At 41.5% G+C, this 24601-nt stretch overlaps 1 pseudogene; it reads left to right on the forward strand.

Moving 5' to 3' along the window:
• The first annotated feature begins 15976 nt into the window (after positions 1-15976).
• LOC127656771 (uncharacterized) lies at positions 15977-18993 on the forward strand (annotated as a pseudogene).
• The last annotated feature ends 5608 nt before the right edge of the window (positions 18994-24601 follow it).

Below are 24601 nucleotides of genomic sequence, written 5' to 3' on the forward strand. Positions count from 1 at the left end.
CCTTTTCGGCCAGCGCGGTGTTATCAGTAAGAGGCAAAAACCCTTGCTGGCGAACTCTGGGCAACTACTACCTTAGGGTGGAGTTATTAACTCCCCCGTTGGTATTTCCTGTCTGGACTGTAAATCTGCTCCCGTATACGGGCATCCAGGGATATAACTGACCTGAGTGACAGAAGCTTACCCTGGGCCCTAAGGAGAATCCGACGTGTCAGAAATACAGCTGACAAGAACGTGGGTTTCCTTGAAGATTTATGTAAGAGGCTACCGCTGTATTGTCCACCCGCACCAAGACATAGCAGCCTCAGGAGGAGGTATTTCAGGGCCAGAAATACAGCCATCAACCCGAGACAGTGACTGTGACAACCGAGCTGACGACCCTCCTATCCCCTTAAGCTGGACGACCACTTAAGGCCGCTACCCCGCCCATCAGGGAGGCGTCTGTCGTTAGCAGTCTGTGACAACAAGACGCACCTAGAGTGGGACCCAAGGCAGAAAACCGGGGTCTGAACCACATAGAAAGGGAACGAAGCCTGAGGCACGTAACCCTATTTAGCCCAGGGGTTTTGGCCCTTGGAAGAAATCCCCTGGCTTTTGGCCACAACAAAAACGGTCTCATGAGCAGAAGGTCCAGAGGGATCACCGTGGATGTGTTCGCCCTGAGACCTGGAAATCGTTGATACTGATAACAGTGCAACCTTGAACTAGCCTGACTTTGCTCAGGGTGATCTGAATGGACTCAATCCTAGCGGGAGACAGTTGTGCCCGCATTGTGATTGAACTCCATACGATGCCCCGATAGACAGTGTTCTGAGTGGGAGAGAGGACGCTTTTCTTGGCGTTGAGCCTCAACCCCAGAGAAACAGATGAGCTAAGACGATGTCCCTGTGCTGAACTGCCAGTTCCTGGAACTGCGCTAGGATCAGCCAGTCGTCTACGTAATTCAGAATGCAGATGCCCGGAGTCGCAAGGAGCCAGCACTACATCATGCATTGTGAATGTGCGGGTAAAAAGGGCTAGGCTGAGTGAAAGAACCTGACCCTGGAAGACTTCGCCCCGGAAGTGAACCTCAGGAACTTTCCATGTTGTGGCAGAACTTCTAAATGAAGTATAGAAGTGCGTCATAAGATCGATGGTGACCAGCCAAACGAGTTGTAGGGCTTGAGACACGACCGTCTTGACAGGCATCATCTTGGACTTGAACACCCACAGGTAGTTCAAGCTTTAAGATCTAAGCCAGACGCCACCCCTCACCCTCCATGGGAAACGGGAAGTATTTAGTGTAATAACCTAACTCTCTCTCTGGAAGGGGAACACATACCATGGCCCCTTTAACCAGGAGATTGAGTTTTTTTTTTTTTACAAAAAAAAAGAAATCCGGTTTACGGTAGTGAGAACACGCCGTTGAAACACGGAAAAGCGGCGAGAGAATTAAATCCTGACGCCCTTATAAGACCCACAGAAAAGAATATATCCGGCAGAAGTTTCCACGCTGCCAGGATCTCTGAGATGGGTATTATATTTTAACACTTCCTGTTGAGGGGTTATCGGGTGTTTCGCGTCCTGAATAAAATGCAGGCACAACGAAAACACCCAATTTTGACGGAAGCCTCTGCAACCCGAAACACCAAGAGGTGGCGGGAATGGAGGGGCTTCGAGGGGGTACCGGGAGTGGTGAAGTGAAGCACGCGCCCCATCCCAATGGGAGCTACCCCCTAATCTAGGCGCAAGACCGTCAGGGTTTTCTCTTACTAGAATTTATAGTCCTGAGGTCTTGCTTCGGGGGCTAGCGAGGGCGGCGAGACTGTCCCCAATCCCTGGGAGGAGGAGCACGACTCGCCACGCTTTGCTTTTGAGCCTCCCTTCAGTCAGGACCGAGGTGGGTCTGAGGCTTGCTCATCAAGCGCAGAACCCACACTCAGGTCGTCCAGGAGGTCAGCCTGGTACGCCTGAAAAACAGCATAGTGTGCAGAGCAGCACCAGCCTGACCTGCTGCTTGATAAGCCCTTCCCACTAAAGTGGAGGTTGTCCTACAAGGCGAGAGATAGCCCGCAAGCGTCTCTTCGACCGGCGGCATCACTGAATACCCCCGTGCCTCAGCACCCACGATAGTCGAATATAATGACGTCGAGGGTATGTGAACACGGGAAGAAAATATCTATATATATATATATATAATATATATAGCGTTTGGGCGTTTGGGGGTCTCTTTTTCGCGTGGCCAGTCCAATCTGGCAACCGCATGAGTAACAACATCGAGCAATTCCTCCGTAGATTTTTTATCGTGGACGGAAAGCTCGGAGGCGGGAAGAGAATCGCGATCCACCTCATGATCCGAAGAAGCGTCGGAACGCGCTCCGAGATCATGTGAAGGACCAGCTGGGTTTGGGGAGAGAGTGAGAGAAAGGGGTCAACCCGTCTCTTGCTCCTCAGCCAAATCCATGCACGAGCCCCACGAACGATCTTTTCGTGAGTGCTGACTCCCGGAAGCAAGCGAGGCGAGCACGACGCACTCTGCCTGTTAAAGCAAATCGCAGTGCTCGCACCCGCCCTGCTGCAATGCGAGAGCAGCGTGCTCTTACCCCCAAACAAACAGCAAAAACTGATGTGTGCCGTCTTCAGCTATAGAGCGAGAAGAGGGGAACACGCACCGTTTGCGGCTTTCAGTCATTCTCTCTTTTTTTTTTTTTTTTAGAAATATATATATATATATAATATTTTCTAAACAGAAGAGAAAAATAGAACAACGTTCACTGCACACTGCCTAACTGATTCTATCTCCTAACAGAGGAAAGAAAGTTTTGACAGGGTGTGTGAAACACACAGAAACAGAATCGCTCTGAAAAAAGAGTTTCTGACGACACCTGGTGACATATCCATTTGTAGCCTGGCCTCAGGTGCATCTAATGATTACATCAGCCGAGGCTATAAATTCCAGTCAATGTTCATTGACGTGTTCCACACATTATTCAGCTCGGCTCACAGCTAAAGCTGTTCCCTGTAGCGCTTAGCAGCGCAACCTCGTAGTGAAGCTTTTTGTAAAGGGAACATCTAAAGATGCATCTCTTTCTTCAGCACTTGACCCAACCCAACTAAAGAACTAACTGTCTACTTTCTTCCAAAAAACTAAACAAAAATCTCACTCCCTTCTTTCAACTTCTTCTCAACTGAGCAATGAAGCACTTTTTCTGTATTTATCATTTGTAAATTTGTGAATGTGGAATTTGATTTCATCAGTATTCTTAGGTATTTACATGTTAAGTGTGGTTCTAAAATGTATACATTTCATTATGTTGGGATAGACACTGAAATGTGCAATCGACATGTGGAGCCTTTTCACATTTCCTGGTTTAGAACGCATAAGTAAACTATAGCAGGGTAAACTTCTTAATTGGTGAATGGGAGACTAAAACAAATATTATTATTGCATTCCTATTTGCTCCAAAACAATAAAGAAAAAGACTATTACAGAACAATAACACTACTTTCTGTAAGACAAAAAAAATTTGTGTGGTGAATTAGAATAGAGAAAGATGCCAAAATGACTGTCTTTCCATTAGCAGCTGAATTTTAAACAACATCATAGCATTTGTAAAAACTTTTTTCAATTAATGCTAGTGTAATATATAACACAACATAATGTTATAATTATACACTAAGTTTGCTTGATTTATGCTAAAATCCAATACTAAATAATGTGGAAATGTTTTATCAAAGTGTGTGAAAAAGAGCTATTGAGAGCATCAAACCTTTTATATATGAACATATTAGCTGTACAAATGTTTACGAATGCTTTGAGGTTCATAGAATACTGAATTTGTTGAATTCGTAGGTTGATTTTATTGCAATTATTTTAAATGAGATTTCATTTACTGATAAATTACAATATCGAAATGGGATTGTTTCTGAGTATTGCACTTGTCCATTTGTGACGGAACCCTTATAAAGGTTCTGAACAGTTGTCAGAGGATTCAATTTTTTTAGAGTTATGCATGCAAGGGTTAATATTTAAAGGGTGTATATAGCTATCAATACCTTGATATAGAACATTATGTTGTAATGTCTAATAAAAAAAAATTGTACAATTAAAATGCAAATTACCTGAGATAACTTTGGATGAGGGTAACAACAAAGTAGCTTTCAAGGCAAGTCAGTCCACTTGGCATCAATCTTAGGAACACTCTCAATTTTTTTTAATGATACAATCTGCATAAAGTACCAGTCCTATTTACTTGAAATCTCTAAAATGGTTGGTCAAGATTATGATCAAAAAACGTATTTCAAATCAAGAGTAAAATCTGACAACAATGGTATTATAAATTGTGCTTCTTGAACTCAGATTGCACAAAAATTTGATTTTTCAGGTTGGTCCAACGTTCTCCAGTTGATCGATCTAAAGACTCTTTTACATGCAAGGCAGAACTTCCTTTTCTACATTTTCTAAAATGGGGATGTCATCAAAGAAGAGGGAGAGAGAAATAGAGAGAAAAGAGCCATTCTGGAAAATGCGATTTAACCCACCAGCTCTTCAAATGACTCTTAGGAGATGTGTCTTGCCATATGAAACATGCTGCTTTGTCTGAATGCAGTCGTTTTAGAATGACACTCTACATGAACATGATTAAAACACTGTCATATAATCAAATAGGTTTTTCTCTCTAACAAGAGAGCAGTTCTGTTTCTTAACAAGTGGCCAGACTTAAGTTCACTCAAGGAAGTTCACAGCAGCACAGAAAAATAATTGATTTATTGTAAAGCAGTTTGGCTCGAAGATCCATTGTCGCACCTTTATAGTTTAATGTGCTCATTTGATGCCTTGATGTGATGCATGATGCCCTTACCTAAACAGTTGAAGAGATATGCTCGACAGAGCAATAGTGTGTCTTGACTGTAGGACAGCTATATCAATTTCCTGCAATTGAGTCAAATGCTTGTGTTTGCGCCCCTATCAGCACAAATAAGGAGCTATTGGGGGATGGTCGACGAGCTTCGATTTCCTGCGTCTGCCGACCGCCTGGGTGTTTGTCACTGTTTCTGCTGCTGGCGAGGAGAGAAGTTGTGCTGATGCGATAGGAGGGTAACAGATGGGGTTTCTAATGTCATGAAGCAGCTGCTTGTTGGCCAGAGTTAATGATAATGGGCATGTGCATCTGTAGCAAATGCTGAGCTTGCTTACAAGTGAACATTGCGCTTTCACAAGGCAATGAGATGGAGGGAGGCAACTGTTACCTGCTTAAAACATGCTGGCTATGGTCATTAGGTAATCTGTTTTTGCTAGCTGTGGATATTGAGGATATGAAAAAATTAAGGTCAAATGTGGAAAGTGTACGTCTGCCATATGGTAGAATTTGAAAGTCCTTGAAACTTTGAAGGAGTTCAATAGAGGTAATAGGGTTCAAAAAAGTATTCCTATGAATGCAAACTTTAATAGAGTGAAAAAGACACTTTATTAGCATAACGTAAAAATATAGAAATAAATAAAAAATGTCAACATTCTTTTGAATGTCCATGTACTAAAATTAAATATTTTATTTAATATATGTTGTTAATATATGGCAACATAGCGCCTTGAGAGGCGCTATGTTGCCACTGGGCTCACTGTCCATAAAATCGCTTATAGAGAGCACCAAAGATCATATTCCAAATCACTCAGTCAGGCACGGTCACAATACTATTCCAATATTATTAACAATAATCCAAGAAATCCAAAACAGCTCTTTAAAACAATAAATTATCTTCTCAGTCCACCTGCCCTGACGCATAAAAACAATACTGATGACCAGTGTAACAAATTCCTTGACTTTTTCACCACAAAAATAACTACCATCCGTGCTAACCTAATACAACGGAATGTCATTCCATCCATCACCCCAACCTCTGTAGCAATACTCTCTCATTTCACTCTTCCTACATATAGACAGGTTGAGACTCTCATACACAGTATGAGACCCTCAACGTGCTCATTGGACCCTTTTCCCACTGCCATGATCAAATCAAATACTAATTCTTTAAGTCCTCTCATCACTACTATCATTAACTCTTCCCTGCAATCGGGTCATTTTCCAATCTCAGCTTAAAACTGCGCTTATTAACCCTCGGCTTAAGAAATCATCCCTCGATCCGGATATCTTCACAAATTATCGGCCCATTTCCAACCTTCCATTTCTCTCCAAAGTTATTGAAAAAGTTGTTTCAACTCAAATTCATAATCATCTTCATTCACATAGTCTCTATGAAAAATTTCAGTCTGGTTTCGCTCCGGCCACAGCGTAGAGTCAGCCCTGGTCAGAGTCACAAATGATCTTCTTGTGGCTGCTGACCAGGGCTCTCCATCTCTCCTTATTCTCTTGGACCTCACAGCCGCCTTCGACACTGTTGACCATACCATCTTACTCCATCGTCTGCAATACTTCATTGGCATCTCACATACAGCACTTCAATGGTTTCGATCCTACCTGACTGATAGAGTTGAGTATGTGGCCCTGGGGGAGCCAGGTCGAGGCCCTACACAGTTACTTGTGGAGTGCCCCAGGGCTCTGTTCTCGGCCCTACTCTCTTCTGCATTTATATGCTCCCATTGGGCCACATCATCAGCAAGCATGGCGTTGCCTTCCATTGCTATGCTGATGATACTCAGCTCTATGTCAAGCTGGACCCCACATCATCTACACCTTCACTCTCCACTCTAAATGCCTGCCTGGAGGAGACAAGGGCATGGATGATAGATAACTTCCTCCAGTTAAACAGCACCAAAACAGAAGGTCTCCTCATTGGGACCCCACACCAACTCCGATCTTCCCCCTGACAGTCTACTCATTTGCTGGCCATGATATTTCTTTGACGTCCTCTATAACAAACTTGGGGGTACGATTTGATGCCCACCTATCATTTAACGCTCACATCCAACACACCTGTAAAACTGCAATTTTTCATCTCCGGAACATTTCCAAACTCCGCCCCTCCCTCTCTTTTTCAGATGCAGAGATGCTGGTGCATGCCTTTGTCTCCTCCAGGCTTGACTACTGCAATTCACTCCTTGTTGGGATCCCTAGCAGGAGCATACAAAGATTGCAGTACATTCAGAACTGCGCTGCCAGGGTCCTGATGGGGGTTCCCAAATTTGAGCACATCACACCCATCCTCCAAAAACTTCACTGGCTCCCTGTTAGACTCAGGATTGATTATAAGATCTGTCTCCTGACCTATCAGTGTGTCTCACGGTAGCGCACCAGTGTACCTCAAAGAACTCATTACTTTGCATAATCCACCCCGACATCTCCGCTCTTCTGACAGCCACAAACTCCAGGTTCCTAAATCCAAACTCCGTACTATGGGAGACAGGGCCTTCCAGGTAGTTGCGCCTCGCATGTGGAATGCTCTCCTAATCACCTGAGGGCGCCACAGTCTACAGAGGTTTTTAAAAATAAATTAAAGACCCACTTATTTTTAACTGCTTTTTCTTAAACACACCCTGTTCTAGTTGTCACCAATTGTTCTTAATTTTGTTATTAAGTGTTTTAATCTATTTTATTGTTTTTTACCTGTGCACTTGTAGCACTTTGAGATATGTTCCTTCATGTGTAAAGTGCATTACAAATAAAATGTATTATTATTATTATTATTATTATGCCATTTACTATTACTGTTATTATGAATGGCCATGGAAAATCAAGCAATGTGATAACAATTTTACCAGGTCCCAAAAAGTAGTCAGTTAATTTACCTGATGAACTTTCACCTTTTGCTTACCCTTTATGCTTCGCAGAGCTCATGTGTGCTTCTAAATCACTTGCACCTTTATTAGCAACTGACACATAAGTGCCAGCTTTATATGTCATACTTTCTTGGCTGTTGTGATTTTCTCCAGTTCAGACACAATTACCCCAAAGGTGTTCATGTCTAAGCTTTGTAAAGTTCTTCCAAACCAGACTCAATAAACAATATCTTTATAGACCTCGCCTTGCACAAAGGGTCATTGTTATGCAGGAACAGAACAGGTATGCCCCATTCTGCTTAAAATAATTTTATGTACCTCTTAGCCAGTGTAGCTGCAGACTGATCTTATTGTGAATTCGGCGACAGTAGGTCGAATGTTTTTCAGCTGAAATAGGTCTGTGCTTACCAAAATTCTAACCACTGACACTAATGCCGAAAGCTCAAAGTATCATTGAACAATAAGATTTGCAAGCTCCAGTTCCCAGTGTTAAAGCCAGTTGTTTTTAGTTGTAAATTATATAATACTGTCAACATGAATTTATTTTATATTAACCATTGCTCTAACCCAACCCTAAACCTAACTAGGAAAAATGTATCTCTGAATCATGATCAGCATTGGTTATGTGAACATGATTACTACGTGGTTTACATGGGATCAGAACCCATGTCTTTTACGCTCCTCGTGCAACACGTGGCTAACTAGGCAGAATGTGGTGGATGTCAGGATACCAGCACACTGGGTATAGCAACATGTCAAGTAACTGTGTGATCATGTTAGTTCCTTGAATATCCAAACCAGTAAATTAGAATCCCATGTACACATAGTTTTGTCCATGTTGTATACGTTGATAATAAATGTTAAATGCATTGACCATGCAATGGAGGCAATGATGATTTGGTTTACTGTCACAGTTTGGGGAGAGGTAAGGACCCAAACATAGAGTTCAAAAACCAAAATACTTTATTAATAAAACAAACTCCCACAAGAGAAAACAACATAAACAACCCCAAAGGACACAAGTAGTCCAAGGACTGGGCTGAGAGAAAACAGGGAAAAGGACCAACCAGACCACACTGGAACAGGAAGTTGACAGGAAGACTGGAACACAGAGGAACAAAACACAGGTCTGCACAGAGAACATTACAAGACAAACTGGCACTGGACAGCAAACATGAGGAGAATAAAATAGGGGAAGAAATGAAGATGGTTAATTCAGGACAGGTGTAACTAATGAAATGAGCAAACAAGGAGCAAACAAGGAGGTAAAACCAAGAAGCACACAGCACTCTAGAAACAATATCAAAAAGACATGCTCTCACAAGCAGGCAAAACATCCGATTGGCATGAGCGCATATCGCCAAGACAATGTGGCGATATACACTCATGCTAATTGACAAACAAGTCAAGAGCAGACACTTGTGTGCGAGTTCGGTCACACACACACCCGATACCTTACCGAAGTGACCAAACCTCAGCATAAACAAAAAGACAGCTCGTGACCCACAGAGCGAGCGAGTGCAATGCGAGACCGCGGACTTGAGAGATAGACAAGGAGTATGAATGTCTGGGCCCCGACACAGACCAGAATCGAACAAGACAGGAAGTCAGAGCCCAGACACCACACTCGCGACATGAATCACAATAGACAGAAGAGCATGTGGCCGGGAATAAAACAGCCTGCGCACTCACACAAGACAGACAGAAGAGCACGTGGCAGGGAATGGAACAGGGACCACACACTCACATAAAGACAGACATAGGTGGATAATGCCATGGCCCTGTCAGACCAAAACCCACACTGACAAATAGAGAGGGCCGTGACAGTTTACCATCAATTGCCGAATTCAAAACAAGAACTGAGTTCACTAGAGAACTTCGGGATAAATAAACCTTTCCTCTATCAAGTTCTACTAAAGTAAATGTTATTTCAGCATTATCCCAGTTTAGTTAACAAAGAGCTTGTATATTGTATAGTGAACAGTTACTAATTGTTTTGATACAGCATATTAGCAGTCATGAATAGCACAGCATTTAAAAAGAAAACTCCCTGAAATCTTTTTAGTCTCAGAAAATATAGTGTTCAATTACAACAAATCCATCTGACTTCAAAGCTGTGTTAACTGGGTCCTAAGGGGAGATGAATGGCTCCGTGATTTCATTTTGTTTTTTTGTTTTTAGAAGAAAAAAATCTCTTCATTGCTGTGCAGATTTCTTATGTATTTGTCATTAACTTGACTGGACTGAAATGATAAGTGTGAATGTTTCCTGTGACTACTGCACATTTGCCCTCTGGCAATACCTATCATGTATGATGCTTTGGTTTTTCAAACATTTATTATTGTATGTAAGATCATGCAATATAATGATCCAAGAAAATTATGTCTCTGAGGCAGTGTTATGGTGTATTAGAAACCCAAAAGTAGAAAAACATGGTATTACTAGCCGTTGTTTTACTAGCACAACGAGTTTGATAGTGGGGCTTCATGTTTGACTGACCAATGACAAATTATTTCTTAGGAAACCTGTTTGAATGCAGACATTATTTTTGTAGTTCCATTTTGAGCTGCTTATGGGGCAGAAATGACTAATTTCACCTTTACACTAAATCCTACTAACAAAATAGATAACATCAATATTCGTTTTTTATATGTTGTTAAGGTGTTTCTCAGCCAGTGAAGAGCTGATATTGTAATGTCCAATAGTTCTGGAAGAATCTAACATGATTATTTTGTTTTGTCATTGTAATCCATTGCAGAATAGCTTGAATAGCTGATAGCTTGTCCAGGACTGAACTGAGTAAGGCAGGCCAGGAATATGTTCAAATATTTTTTGAAAAATTCAGTCTAATACTTTGATACAAAAATATGAGTTTGTATTTTACATTTATAGCAAGTGTTCAGCTAAAAATAACAAAATAATTATCAGTGGCCACGTTTACAAGGAACCAAATAATCTATTTAGAATCCGACTGAGAGCTCAATCGGATTGAAAAGCCTTAAAGTAAACACAAAAATTCTATGATTGAGCTGAATCGGAATAAAATTTCCATCCGATTGAAAGGGGTGGTTTAAACCTAAAATATATATATATTAAAATAAAAATATTAGCCATGTAAACGTTTGAATCCGACTACTTCAGAGATGTGGTGCATATGTATGTTGTACATAATACTCTTCATGTGAACCAACAAAGCAATGACAAAACGCATTATTAAGGGTATAAGGGCTTGCACTGAATATTCTGCAGGGCACATATGTTCTCTGTGACTGGGGGGCACATGTGGGGCCATGCTTCTGTCAGGGGGAGGGGATGGGGGGGTTGTGGTGCTGCTCCCATCCGGGCCCCCCTCTAGAACCGCCCCTGTCACCCACATGTCTTTACTTTATACTCGCATCCAGATATGCCTGCGATTAGATTGGCGAAGGAATGGGCATGAATCAAATACATAGGAAAGTCAGACAGGGTATTAGACACTGCTTCTAATTCTTCATTTGCAGAGTAGAGTGAGTAACATAAGAAGAAATCTTTTCTGGAATATTTTTTTAGATATCTCAACAAAGCAAAAACACCAATTAAAGACTTTGGTGTCATTCTAACTTTTTTCGGCCTTTTTCTGCTTCTTCAGAACACAACAACTGATGCGCTTCACATGCGCAGAAGTTTGGTTCGGAATACATGTAATGCACATGTAAATGGCATTTGTATCAGATTGCAAAGTTTAGGGGACATATAAAAAGTACATTCGGAGTCTGCAATCTTATTGAATTTATTCGGATTGACTAAAATTAATGCTATAAACATAGCCAGTGAGGGTTATACTGTGTAATTACATTTTTAATGGCCTCTCAAGTACATACTGACAGTTGAATTCAAATAACCAAATAAAACTAAGACTACATAATGAAATTAAAAGGATGTTCAAAGAGAGTAGAATTTGCAGAGTTGCACAGTGAATTACATTGCCATACATTTCCTTCTCTCCTGATGTCAGACTGTTTTTCTATTACAGTGTCTGCCGGGGAGCAGCCTGATTTAATAAACAATCATTTTATTTCATCTCTCTGTCTAGCAATCTCCTGATGAGAACCCTAAAGGAACACATTAAGTCTCCTGGATCCATTTATTTGCATGAGGGACATGTTGAAAACTGATTCTGCGCCCTAATCAAGCAAGCTTACACTTGAGATGATCCATCTATAAAATGGTCTTCATCATATTGTGCTTCTTTGGCAAAATGATGGATGTCATTATTATCCACATAGGCAATTTATTTAAAGTCGAAGAAAAACTCGAAGCGTATCAACAGATATGATGTCGACGGCCTTGAATTCATGAAAATGTCAGCAGTGATTTTTCTAAAAATTTCCTGAGCTGAAATTGTATTTTGTTAAAGGCTTGGGTTTTGAATGCACATTGATTAGCTGTGTCTTTCAAAACGCAGATTTGATGTGCCACAAGCCGAAAGATGCTGTGTCAATGAAGAAAGGGGATTCATAACTACCTGCAGGGTCCAAAAAAAGATAGAGAACCCAAAAATTACAATTCAGATTCATATTATTCTAAACCTGTATGACTTTCTTCCATGAAAGACAATTGGAGATATTAGGTGAAATACTAGACTTAGTCTCAAATTTCATTGCATGTTTTTTACTTGCTCATTGAGATGAATAAAATTATATAAATATATAAATAAAATAATTTAAAATAAGTTAGATTAATATAATGTAACTTAATTAAAATACATAAAACCCCCCAAAATCAAGATGTAGGCCTGCAATATGTAAACTGATCTCTGGTGAAAAGGTAGTGCTGACACGACAATTTTGTTTCTCAGAGTGACTATTTGCACTTAATAGCACCTACCACACAGCGTGGCTATTTGCACTCCAATAATCTAGTAGAAACACACACAATGAAGACAAACTGCACCCCCAGTGCAGCCGAAGTGGTGTGGGGTGTAACGATGTAGTGGATGTGCTTTTTCGTGCAAAATACCCTGGTTAAGAGTCTGCCTTTTCTCCAACTTTTTCCCATCCTGTTTCCTTCTAACATTTTATATAAAAATGTATAGAATGATTAACTTTCTTGTAGTAATCCGGTCACGGTGAAGGTTAGGGTGTTGAGAGAAAGGTTTGATCCGAGTAAAATAAACCATGGTTTTAGTATAGTAATATTGTTGTAACCATGTTGTTTGTCATAGTTTTAATACACTTAACCATGGTATTACTACAGTAATGTGGTGCTAATATAGTAACCCTTGTTTACTTTTGTGGTTACTACAATTTTACCACAAAATACCATGGTGATGCTATGGTTACTGTAGTAAAACCATGGTTAATTTTTTTAAGGGAAGGTTAGGGTTTGGGGTTGGTGTAGGGTGCCTGTGGGACTCACTGCAGTGATGCCCATTTACTGTATTTTAATATTTAATTAGGGGTGTAAATATTATCTGCCACATTGTCCTGGACAATGTGAGGCTTTAAAGTTCAACATTTTGGGAACCACTGCTTAAGCATTCTAAATACCTTTAATGGTAAAATTTTCAAGAAATTAAAATATGCTAGAAGACAAGCAAAGTTGCATGTTGTTTTTAGCAGACATTTGCGCTTACAATGCTATTGTTCTTACAATTCTATTTAAAGCATGTGATACTGCAGTTCCTTATAAGTGTCTTGCCACTGGCAAGCCGAATTTTACTCTCAGTTGAATAGTTAATTTTTGAACACTTACTACCTGCATTAACTAAAAACAGATATTCCCTTCTCCTCCTCAGCGCTTGCCACATTTCATAATCAGCAATGCTCTTTTCTTCTTCTACTTCTTCACACTTAGCCGATATTATATATATATATATATATATATATATATATATATATATATATATATAATATATAAATTCTCTTTTTCCATCCAGCTCATCATCACTTCTAAAACAGGCTGACAGCAGATGGGGTCCTCTACAAAGGGAAGCAATCTTCAGTGTGGATAAGACTGTGGTTGAGCTGTACAGAATGGATTATCTTTCCTGACTGACTGCGAGAACTCAAAATGGTGAGAAAATAATATCCTTTTATTAAAAAGTAAAGCAGATATGTTTAGCAGAAAGACAAATACAAACAATCTGACTTCCTTCACTAAGCAGCCAGAGGAAAAACAAATAATATGCACCCAGATTTTATATCGGGCATCAAATGGCAACCAAAATCAGAACCAACATTCTTAATCGTACACAAATAACTTAATATCTTATATTGCCAACTTATGTCCGATGTAGATTAACAGACAATTTTGTAAATGCATAAACAACAGAAGTGTGATTTACCCTTAGCCTCTTCCCAATCCTGTAAAATTAGCCTAAAACGCCTAATCAAGGCATACCCAAAGTAAATTTAAAGCTGTTCTTGAACCGTTTGGAGTACATGCATGGTTTTGGTCACATTTGAAAGGGGACACTCTGAAGTTTTTTCCCCAGCAGTCAGAATTACTGTAAGTGCTACTGAGTTTGAGTAATAGAAGTTTGAACACAATGAAATAGAAGTTTGTTTTTCCCGCCTGAAATTTGTTTTTGCATACAGATGCCTGCAGATGACTATAACTTGTAGCTATTAGCTTAAGAACACAATGGGATCACAGCATGAAGCCTTACCTAGTCCAAGTTCAAATGTTATAACAATACCATAAAAAAATTATTATTTTACACATGTTTTTCTAAGGGTACACCCAGGCGTTTTACAAAAGTGCCTTTTGGATACTCCAAAAGGACCCTTTGGTAACCTAGGACAAAAAGGCTACTACTTTTGAACGCTTCAACGTACAGTCATAATTTTGGGCTCTAATGAAAGATGACACTTAAGAGCTATCATATTCCATATCCAGATCCACTATTAGTTTTGCTGACACAGAGTAACTGATGCATAAACACATTAGAGTGCCTTTTCCCTTCTTGAAACTAAATGTTGTGCATATAAAAGAGTCAAAACTAGTGCTATGGTGGACAATTTGTTTATATAAAAAATACACAGCAAACTATTTACATGAATTTTTACACAAAGTATTTACAAACCATTATAAAATTGTACATGTTTCTAGCAACATGCCAGTCATTGTAGCAGTCACATTTGGGTACAAAGCACAAAGGCACATCACAGGAAGAGTACTTCACTGGTGTCTTTGCATGACACTGCCTGCACTTCAGACGACCAGCGGTGCAAGATTTGGTGATGTGCAATGGCCTGTGATGTGCTCTTCGTGGAGCAGGAGATACGGGTCTGGCTGTGGAGTGAGACCCCAACTCTGCCAGCTCCTCAGCAAGGGTCTCTCTGAAAGCCCTCCTCTCTTGATGAGGTGCTGTCTTGCTGCTCCACTTTATGTGGCCCGCATCCGGCTCCCAATCACTATCTGATTCAGTGAGAATAAATAAATGTAATTTACAAAGCTAGACACAACTTTTCCATCTTTTCTGTATTCTATATATATATATATATATATATATATATATATATATATATATATATAGTTTTTCTTTTCGACTGTGTAAATATGTATTATTGTATGTATATTTACTGTAAATACTGTATACTTTGCCAATGTACTATGGAACAAATAGATGGGCCTACAACTCCCCCATGAATTCAGCATTGTAACAAATAGATGGGCCTACCCCTCCCCCACCTCCCCGCATTGTAACAAATAGACTCTCAAACACAACATATATTCTTATTTTCAACTTATATTTATTGATTTATTTATATATATATTTCAGCATCCATTTATATATATATATATATATATATATATATATATATATATAAATACATATTTACAGTAAATATACAAAACATCTATATAGCATGTCAATAGATCTGAAACAAACAATGAACTAAAACCTCACACACGCACAAACGGTTCAAACACTCACTGAGGAAACACACGACAAAGGGTAATTACAAAATTACCCTTTGAACGAGAGGGGTTTACAAGAACGAGAGGGGTTTAAAAATTCATCAAGGCAGAATGAAATGCTTGACAGCGGCAACGACGACACAACGCACAGAAGCGACTTCTGGTAAGACGCAGGAGGAGCCAGGCCCGGAGGCAACCCACAGTGCCCAGAGCCTCCTAGTGTCGCCAGTACCTGCTGTCAGCAGCTCACATGCCACTATAACCCAAAAGTCAGCATCTCCCGACAACACACATGGCCTCAGAAGCCAGCAAGCTGCAGCCATAACAACTGGCTGTGCCCCTGCGGTCCAACCAAAGATCCAGTGGCCCAAATCCCACAAGAGAGTTGAGTGGCAACAATTTGATGAAGATGTAAGCCAGGTCCTGGAAGTGACAGCTAAGGGTGACGTGGACCATCGATTGAGAACGATGACCACCATCATAGTGAATATCGCAGCTGAGCGATTTGGAACCGAGGCACCCAAACCTGCTCCATCTGCATATGCTCCAAGCCACAGAGTAAAGAAAATTCAGTGCCTCAGGGACGAACTCAGGCTGCTAAAGAGGCAATACAAAGTAGCGGGGGAAGTCGAGAGAGCCGGCCTAGCGGACCTGAGAGCAATCCTAAGAAAACAACTGTTAACCTTACGGAGGGCAGAGTTCCACAGGAGGCGGCGGAAGGAGAGAGCCAGGAAGAGGGCAGCATTCTTGGCCAACCCATTTAAGTTGACCAAGCAGCTCCTTGGCCAAAAGAGGGCTGGCCGCCTCACTTGCTCCAAGGATGCCATAAACGACCACCTCAAGGCCACCTATAGTTACTCCATCAGAGAACAAGCACTGGGTCCATGCAATGCGCTGATAACACCACCAGAGCCTTCATTAGACTTCGACTGGAAGGAGCCCCGCCTAAGGGAAGTGGAGGAAGTGGTGAGGACAGCAAGATCGAGCTCAGCACCAAGCCCAAGTGGAGTGCCCTACAAGGTGTACAAGAACTGCCCAAAGCTATTACATCGGCTTTGGAGGGCTCTGAAGGTGATCTGGAGGAGAGGGAAGATCGCCCAGCCATGGAGGTATGCGGAGGGAGTGTGCATACCAAAAGAGGAGAAGTCTGAGAACATCGACCAGTTCCGGGTCATCTCCTTGCTCAGTGTGGAGAGCAAAATCTTCTTCAGCATCGTGACCAAGAGGCTCTCCAACTTCCTGTTGAGCAATAAGTACATCGACACGTCTGTGCAAAAGGGAGGAATATCAGGAGTTCCTGGTTGTCTGGAACACACAGGCGTGGTAACCCAGCTTATCAGGGAAGCAAGAGAAGGCAGAGGGGACCTGGCTGTACTGTGGCTAGACCTCACCAACGCCTATGGCTCAATACCACACAAGCTGGTGGAGGTTGCACTGGAGAAACACCATGTACCACAGAAGGTGAAAGATCTCATCCTGGACTATTACAGTAAGTTCAGCTTGAGAGTCTCCACTGGCCAGCTAACATCTGACTGGCACCAGCTGGAGGTGGGGATAATCACTGGCTGTACCATCTCAGTGACCCTCTTTGCACTGGCAATGAACATGCTGGTCAAGGCAGCTGAAACAGAGTGCAAAGGCCCCCTCAGCAAGGCTGGAGTAAGGCAACCTCCCATAAGAGCATTCATGGACGACCTCACAGTGACAACAACGGCGGTACCAGGAGCTAGGTGGATCCTCCAGGGGTTGGAGAGACTCATGTCATGGGCACGCATGAGCTTCAAACCTGCAAAGTCCAGGTCTCTGGTCCTAAAGAAGGGGAAGGTTACAGACAAATTCCGTTTCAGACTGTGAGAACACCAGATCCCGTCAGTTACTGAGAGACCAGTGAAGAGCCTTGGGAAGGTCTTCAACTCAGCCTGAATGACAGAGACTCCATCAAGGCAACCGGTGCTGACCTAGAGGGATGGCTGAGAACAGTGGATAAGTCTGGGCTCCCTGGAAGATTCAAGGCCTGGGTCTACCAGCATGGAATCCTCCCAAGAATCCTCTGGCCTCTGCTTATCTATGAGGTCCCCATGACAGTGGTGGAAGGTTTTGAGCAGAAGGTGAGCAGCTATCTACGCAGATGGCTGGGCCTGCCGCGTAGCCTGAGTAACATCGGGCTATATGGGAACACCAACAAGCTCAGGCTCCCTTTTAGCTCAGTCAGGGAGGAGTTCATCGTTGCACGAACACGAGAACACCTGCAGTACTCTGGATCCAGAGATACCAAAGTGTCCGGCGCAGGGATTGTTGTGAGGACAGGGAGGAAGTGGAGGGCAGCCGAGGCAGTCCAGCAGGCAGAGGCGCGGCTGAAGCACAAGGCAATCCTTGGAACAGTGGCGCAAGGCAGAGCCGGACTCGGGAGTCTAACAGCGACCCGATATGACTCTGCTAGTGGAAAGGAGAGGCAGCGGCTGGTACAGGAGGAGTTGCGAGCTTCAGTCAAGGAAGAGCGAACCAGCAGAGCAGTGGCCATGCGGCAGCAAGGCGCCTGGATGAAGTGGGAGCAGGCGATGGAGCGGAGCGTCACCTGGAAGGAAATCTGGAAGTGGAACCCCCAGAGAATCAAGTTCTTGATTCAGGGGGTCTATGACGTCCTCCCAAGTCCATCCAACCTGTGCACATGGGGCAAAATATAAACACCTGCATGCCCTCTTTGTTCCAAAATAGGAACATTAGAACACATCCTGAGCAGCTGCTCCAAGGCGCTGGGTGAGGGCTGGTATCGATGGAGGCACGACCAGGTCCTCAAATCCATCGCTGAGGCAATCAGCAAGGGGATCAAGGACAGCCGATACACCCAAGCTTCAACCAAGACAATTCACTTCATCAAGGAAGGACAAAAGCCAGAGAAAACATCAAAAAACTGCTCTGTAGGTTTGCTCTCCATGGCCCGAGACTGGGTGATGACAGTCGACCTGGAAAGGCAGCTGAAAATCCCAACACACATCACCCAGTCCAAATTGAGACCTGACATCATCTTGGTCTCTGAGGCCACCAAACATCTGATCTTGTTAGAGCTGACAGTGCCCTGGGAGGAGAAGATGGAGGAAGCTCAAGAGAGAAAAAGGGAGAAATACCAAGAACTGGTAGAGGATTGTCGGAGGAACGGATGGAGGACCAGGTGTATGCCAGTAGAGGTGGGCAGTAGGGGATTTGCTAGTTACTCCCTGAGCAAGGCCTACGGTACGCTGGGCATAAAAGATGCTAATTAAAGAAGAGCCATAGGCAACAACGTGGAGGCAGCAGAAAAAGCATCCAGATGGCTCTGGTTAAAGAGGGGAGAGCAGTGGGGGCAGTAGAATGCCACTTGGACACAGGCCGGGGCCTGATCAGCCTCGGTCGGGTCGCTTGGACGAGAGTGTCTGTTGTAAGACCCGAAACACCCAGTGACTCCTGGAAACAACACTGATGATGTGTCCAAGGTTGTGCATCAGTAGATGTTTCTGTAAACTGTGTATTCATTATTCAAACTAAAGCTTATTTATGTGGAATATACAGTAATATATGTTATAAAACACAAGAAAACACTTACTTGTCCAGAGCAATGTCTCATCTCTCCATAAAAATGCCCTCTGCCTCCAAATTATCCGTATTGTTTTCAGAAATTTCATCTCCAAACTCATCATTTTCACAGTAAATGCCTTCTTATATCACATCCTGGGGTGAAAATCCTGTTTTTCGCATCCGTTTCACCATATTTAAATCGCCAAATGTGTAAACAGTTCCAAAACAGCTCTCCAATACTTTTACGCACAGACGCACAAAACACTCCGTAATGGCAAGGCAATTTTGCGCACACACATTACAGTACCGTGCTCTAATCGTCCCACTAAAGCCGCATATCACTGTTTTCAGAATTTCATTGGCTATACGATGCGTCAGTCATTTCCACTCTTCGATGTAATTGGTTTGATCAGTAAACAAAGGAAAGTGGGTATGCCCTTACATTCGACACAGACTGTGGTTGGGTATTGAAGGCTTTGGACAGGACATGGAAGCTCCTATTGGGTCAAATGAGGTGTCAATCGAAAGGTCAGAGTGCGTGCTTCCATTTTGATACCGGATATAGGAAATGTTTACATCTGAACTGAAGTTATTACCGATAATATGTGAAAGATTAGGTACAGCTGCCAGGTGCTTTGAAATGATGCAACAAGAGTCTGTGGATATTTATTGATGTAATAATGTGATTTGGACTAAACATTTTACTTGATTTGATCGTTTGGACATTTGACAATGAAACAACACCGTTTTAGTCGGGAAGTTATGGATCAGTGGAATACTATGAGGCTTCATAGGTGAGTTGCCTAAATTTTGTTATTGGTTGTTTATATGTTGGTGGTCTGACAAAGATATAGATTGTACCTGCTGTTGTGACTGTATCTTAAAATGGTTTATATCAATAGAAAATCAAGAAATTTAGCTTTCCAAAGATATGTGGCATGTGTACCAATGTACACACAGCAGTTTTGTTTATCGCATACTTTTATTTTGTACATTTAAGGACCCGTCCGCGGGCTGTCTCAGTCCATAAAGACGTGTATTTAATTTAGTTTGGGTTGTATTTTTCTTTCATCATGCATCATTGGTTTTAGAGGTTGAAAGTATGTCTCACATCCTGTCCATGTTGGTATCTGCCGAATTTGGCTAGATTCTACAAAGTGACATATAAATTAGAGCCAAAAATATCATTGATTTTGACTGGATGTATTGACTTTGACAACAACAAATGCTATGGGAAGCTTTCTCTCCTCTCTTCAAGTGATGTACTGTAATAAAGTACAAATACTTAATTACTACTTATGTAGCTTTTTTATAGAGTATTTAAATTTGTTGCAACTTTTATTTTTACTTTGTTAAATTTTTTAGACAAATACTTTTTACTCTAATACAGACCCTCTCGTTACTCAATACCTGGATTAATAAAGTTAGTTTCATTATTTGCGAGAAGAGAGGAAAGAGCAGCTAATAAACAGAGCGAAGTATGTTTGATTTACAGCAGCCAGCGTGAGCACATAGACACTCATCACGGAGTCAGTGTAAAACCAGTGCGGCATGCTTTTATGAAGGACTTTAGTGAATGCCTGAACTTAAAAAAGCCTAAACACGCTTCCAAATGCATAGACGAGTTTAGCTGTGTCTAAATGTATCCATCACTGTAAATAGGCCACAGAATATGAGATTTACTGAAACAATTGAGGACTCTTCTAAGATGCTGTGGAATAATGACAGTAGGTGCTGCTTTCAAACTTGAACATGATGTGTGCTTATTTTTGCATGTGCTGAAAAGAGCTCTCATGTCAAGTTGCACCCATCTATGATTTCCTGCGATCATCCTGGTTTTTGGCTGTCTGTCCTGAAAAAAGTTAATTTCATTTGCAATGACACATTTACCCTTATGAACAGTTGTTGTTTATTATTGCACACTATTCAAGAAGACTGATCAAACATGCTCTGCTAAACCGCTCTCTCATATGAATCTTTAAAAAATACGATTAATTTTAGTGAGTCGTTTCGTTTGGACGATTCATGTGTATGAAACTCACCAAAACCATGAACCAATGCATTATCCTCCTGAGACCTGGACGTGACTGCTGTGTGTATTTTCAATGTCCCTTTTTGATTTGTAACTAGTAGCACCTAATAAACAAACAAAAACAAACATTTTCTAGAGCAAATAATTTTCCTTAAAAAAATGTGTCCACTTATGTGGACAACTGAACTACATTATGACATTTTAAATAATACCATGCTACAGAAAGCTATCAAATTGTTTTTGAGATGCTGCAGACATTACAGGTGATTTTCTGTAAAGCTGAATTAATAATTCTGATTCAAAGTCATCCAATCACTACCAACCATGTTAAAAAAAAATGTACATTACAAATTCTGAATCTATGTGATGATTACCACTGTCCCATGTCTGCCAAACAGCATCTGTAGTCTTGTCAAATTTTGGGTCAGATTTTAGGATGGACTTAGAATGCTAAAGGATGTCCCCTTTCTCCCTTGCTCCTTATGTAGTGAATGACTTAACCTCCAGTGTGCTGGCTCAGAACTGTTCTCAGAACAGTTAGAAATGCACCTTATTTTCATCCTAACTCCAATTAAACCCTCTGAAAGCAAACTGTTTCAGCTTTTGGATGAACCCATTGATTCTCAATGTGAAAATGCATAGTAAATATAGGAATGCTTTTACTAATGTTAATGAATAGAACCATATTGTACAGTTATAACAAAATAAAAAAGTGACAACCTACAGATTTGTTAACAAGTTTTTTCACATTTTGGGGAATAATATCCCACAATACACATCTGTGTACACCATGTTAATAATCAAAATTCCAGCACGAACATTTTTATGAATTTTTTCAAGCAACATTTCAAGAGACGCTATGCTTTACACCCAAACAGGTTTCAATGAAAAAAAACGTTTTTGGTTCTGTGCCCTTAGAAGCTCTTCAATGAAACCAATGCAATGCTGTTTTGTCACGTGACTCGTTGCATCAGCAGTTTAACCCTTAAATGACAGTCTTAACAGAGTTGTGAACAGTATTAATTTGGTTTAAATTAATTTAAATTATACGTTGCATATATCGTAGCCAAAATACAACGCTGAGTTGCACAAGGTTATATATAAAACGTCATCTTGGTCAGTTTTTTGACATTTCAAAATGCTCCAATTTTTTTCCCACCATGTTGTGTTCTGTAAGGGATTTGTTTAGTGTAAGAAGCTTCTTATTACATGTAAAAAAAAAAAAACACAAAAGATTGGAAGCCTTACTGTGAACAATGCATATTAGTAGTACAGTTATATTCAATTACCCCACTTTTTCAATGAAAAAAAGAGTAAAAAAACAAAACAATCTGTTTCATATCAATAATCCTTTTTTCCGGGACCAACATTTTTATGATGAATCACAAGAAGCACCACTCATATATTCATTATTGCACATCTCCTAGCTATAATTCAATCCATGATCAAATACACAAAGCACACTGACAGTGGAAACAAATGACTTTTCCCAAATGATCTAATTTCATTCCTCCATTATTACAGTGAGAGCTGAGTGCAAAAAGCCATGCCAGAGTTGTTGGAAAAATCGGCAGTAAGACTGTCACGCTGTTGTGACAGAGTAAGACGTGCAGAGGTGCCTGTGCAATCACAAGACCATCCACCCGTGCAATTTCCTCTAGAGCACTGTCAGCGCTCAGAAATCACACAGCCGCGCCGGTCTGCGCCCCTTGCTGGGTTACTGAGCACTCACAAATAAGCCACAGAGTCAGTCCTTCCAATTCATCTCCATATTTCACCCATTGCGATCAACCCTGCAGATGAATAAATAAAAAAAAAAAAAAGTGTGGGGCGGCTTGTCTCTATCTGCACACACGGTGTGTACATATGAGTTCATCAAACTGAAATATAACCTCTGAAGTAGCCAGTAGTTAGAGCCTGTAGGTAGACAATGATTTATCACCAAAATCTGAGCCTTGTACTTGATGCAGGTGCTGATTTTCAGAAATGCTAAATCTTTGCTGTCATGTTCTGATGTAATGGGTTTTTTGCAGGCATTATTGGCTATAATAATATTTAATAATGTTTTCAGATGAAAGATGGTTTGATATGCCACCTGCCTAAAAGGTTCAAGTACAGTATGTGTGTGTTCCATTCAGAAGTGATCATACCTATGCTCTATTCCCTTTGAAGACTTTACCATCCACTGTGAGAGTTTTGGAGGGCTGAAAGGTGTGGGGCTCAAAAATAAAGCTTATTCGGAACTCAAATTTTTTATAATTTTTTGGGAAATTCTGTATGATGCGATCTTACAGCATAGCGATCATGATTGTTCTCCCTTTGAAGTGCCCTTGGAAAATGTCTTGGTTATTTGGACTGTAGCCCTGGTTCCCTGAATGGGAAAGAGATGCTGCTTATGAATGCTATGGGACACTGCCTGAGTGTCACAAAGTCTGAAACCCTTATACAATAACGCCAATTTATTGGCTGATGCCCATAGGAAGCTACGTCACAGGCTCCATTTAGGCGCTCTCTTTCGCGCTGTGTGCTTAGGGTTTTTATCCTGTTGGAAGATGAACCTTTGCCCCAGTCTGAGGTCCAGAGTGCTCTGGAGTAGGTTTTCATCAAGAATGTCTCTGTACATTGCTGCATTCATCTTTCCCTCGATTCTGACTAGTCTCCCAGTCCCTGCCGCTGAAAAACATATCCACAGTATGATGCTGCCACCACCATGCTTCACTTTAGGGATGGTATTGGCCAGGTGATGAGCAGTGCCTGGTTTCCTCCAGACATGACGCTTTCCATTCAGGCCAATCTTTGTTTCATCAGACCAGGGGATTTTGTTTCTCATGGTCTGAGAATCCTTCAGGTACGTTTTGGCAAACTCCAGGCGGGCTGTCATGTGACTTTTACTGAGGAGCGGCTTCCGTCTGGCCAACTTCCTTACAGGCCTGATTGGAGGAGTGCTGCAGGGATGGTTGTTCTTCTGGAAGGTTCTCTTCTCTCCACAGATAAATGCTGGAGCTCTGTCAGAGTGACCATCGTGTTCTTGGTCACCTCCCTTACTAAGGCCCTTCTCCCCCGATCACTCAGTTTGACCGGGCGGCCAGTTCTAGGAAGAGTCCTGGTGGCTCCAAACTTCTTCCATTTACGGATGATTGAGGCCACTGTGCTCATTGGGACCTTCAATGTTGCAGAAATGTTTCTGTACCCTTCCCCAGATCTGTGCCTCGATACAATCCTGTCCCGGAGGTCTACAGACGATTCCTTGGACTTCATGGCTTGGTTTGTGCTCTGACATGCACTGTTAACTGTGGGACCTTATATAGACAGGCGTGTGCCTTTCCAAATCATGTCCAATCAACTGAATTTACCACAGGTGGACTCCAATCAAGTAGTAGAAACATCTCAAGGATGATCAG

The sequence above is a fragment of the Xyrauchen texanus genome, chromosome 16 (assembly GCF_025860055.1).
Source record: "Xyrauchen texanus isolate HMW12.3.18 chromosome 16, RBS_HiC_50CHRs, whole genome shotgun sequence".
Lineage (NCBI taxonomy): Eukaryota > Metazoa > Chordata > Actinopteri > Cypriniformes > Catostomidae > Xyrauchen > Xyrauchen texanus.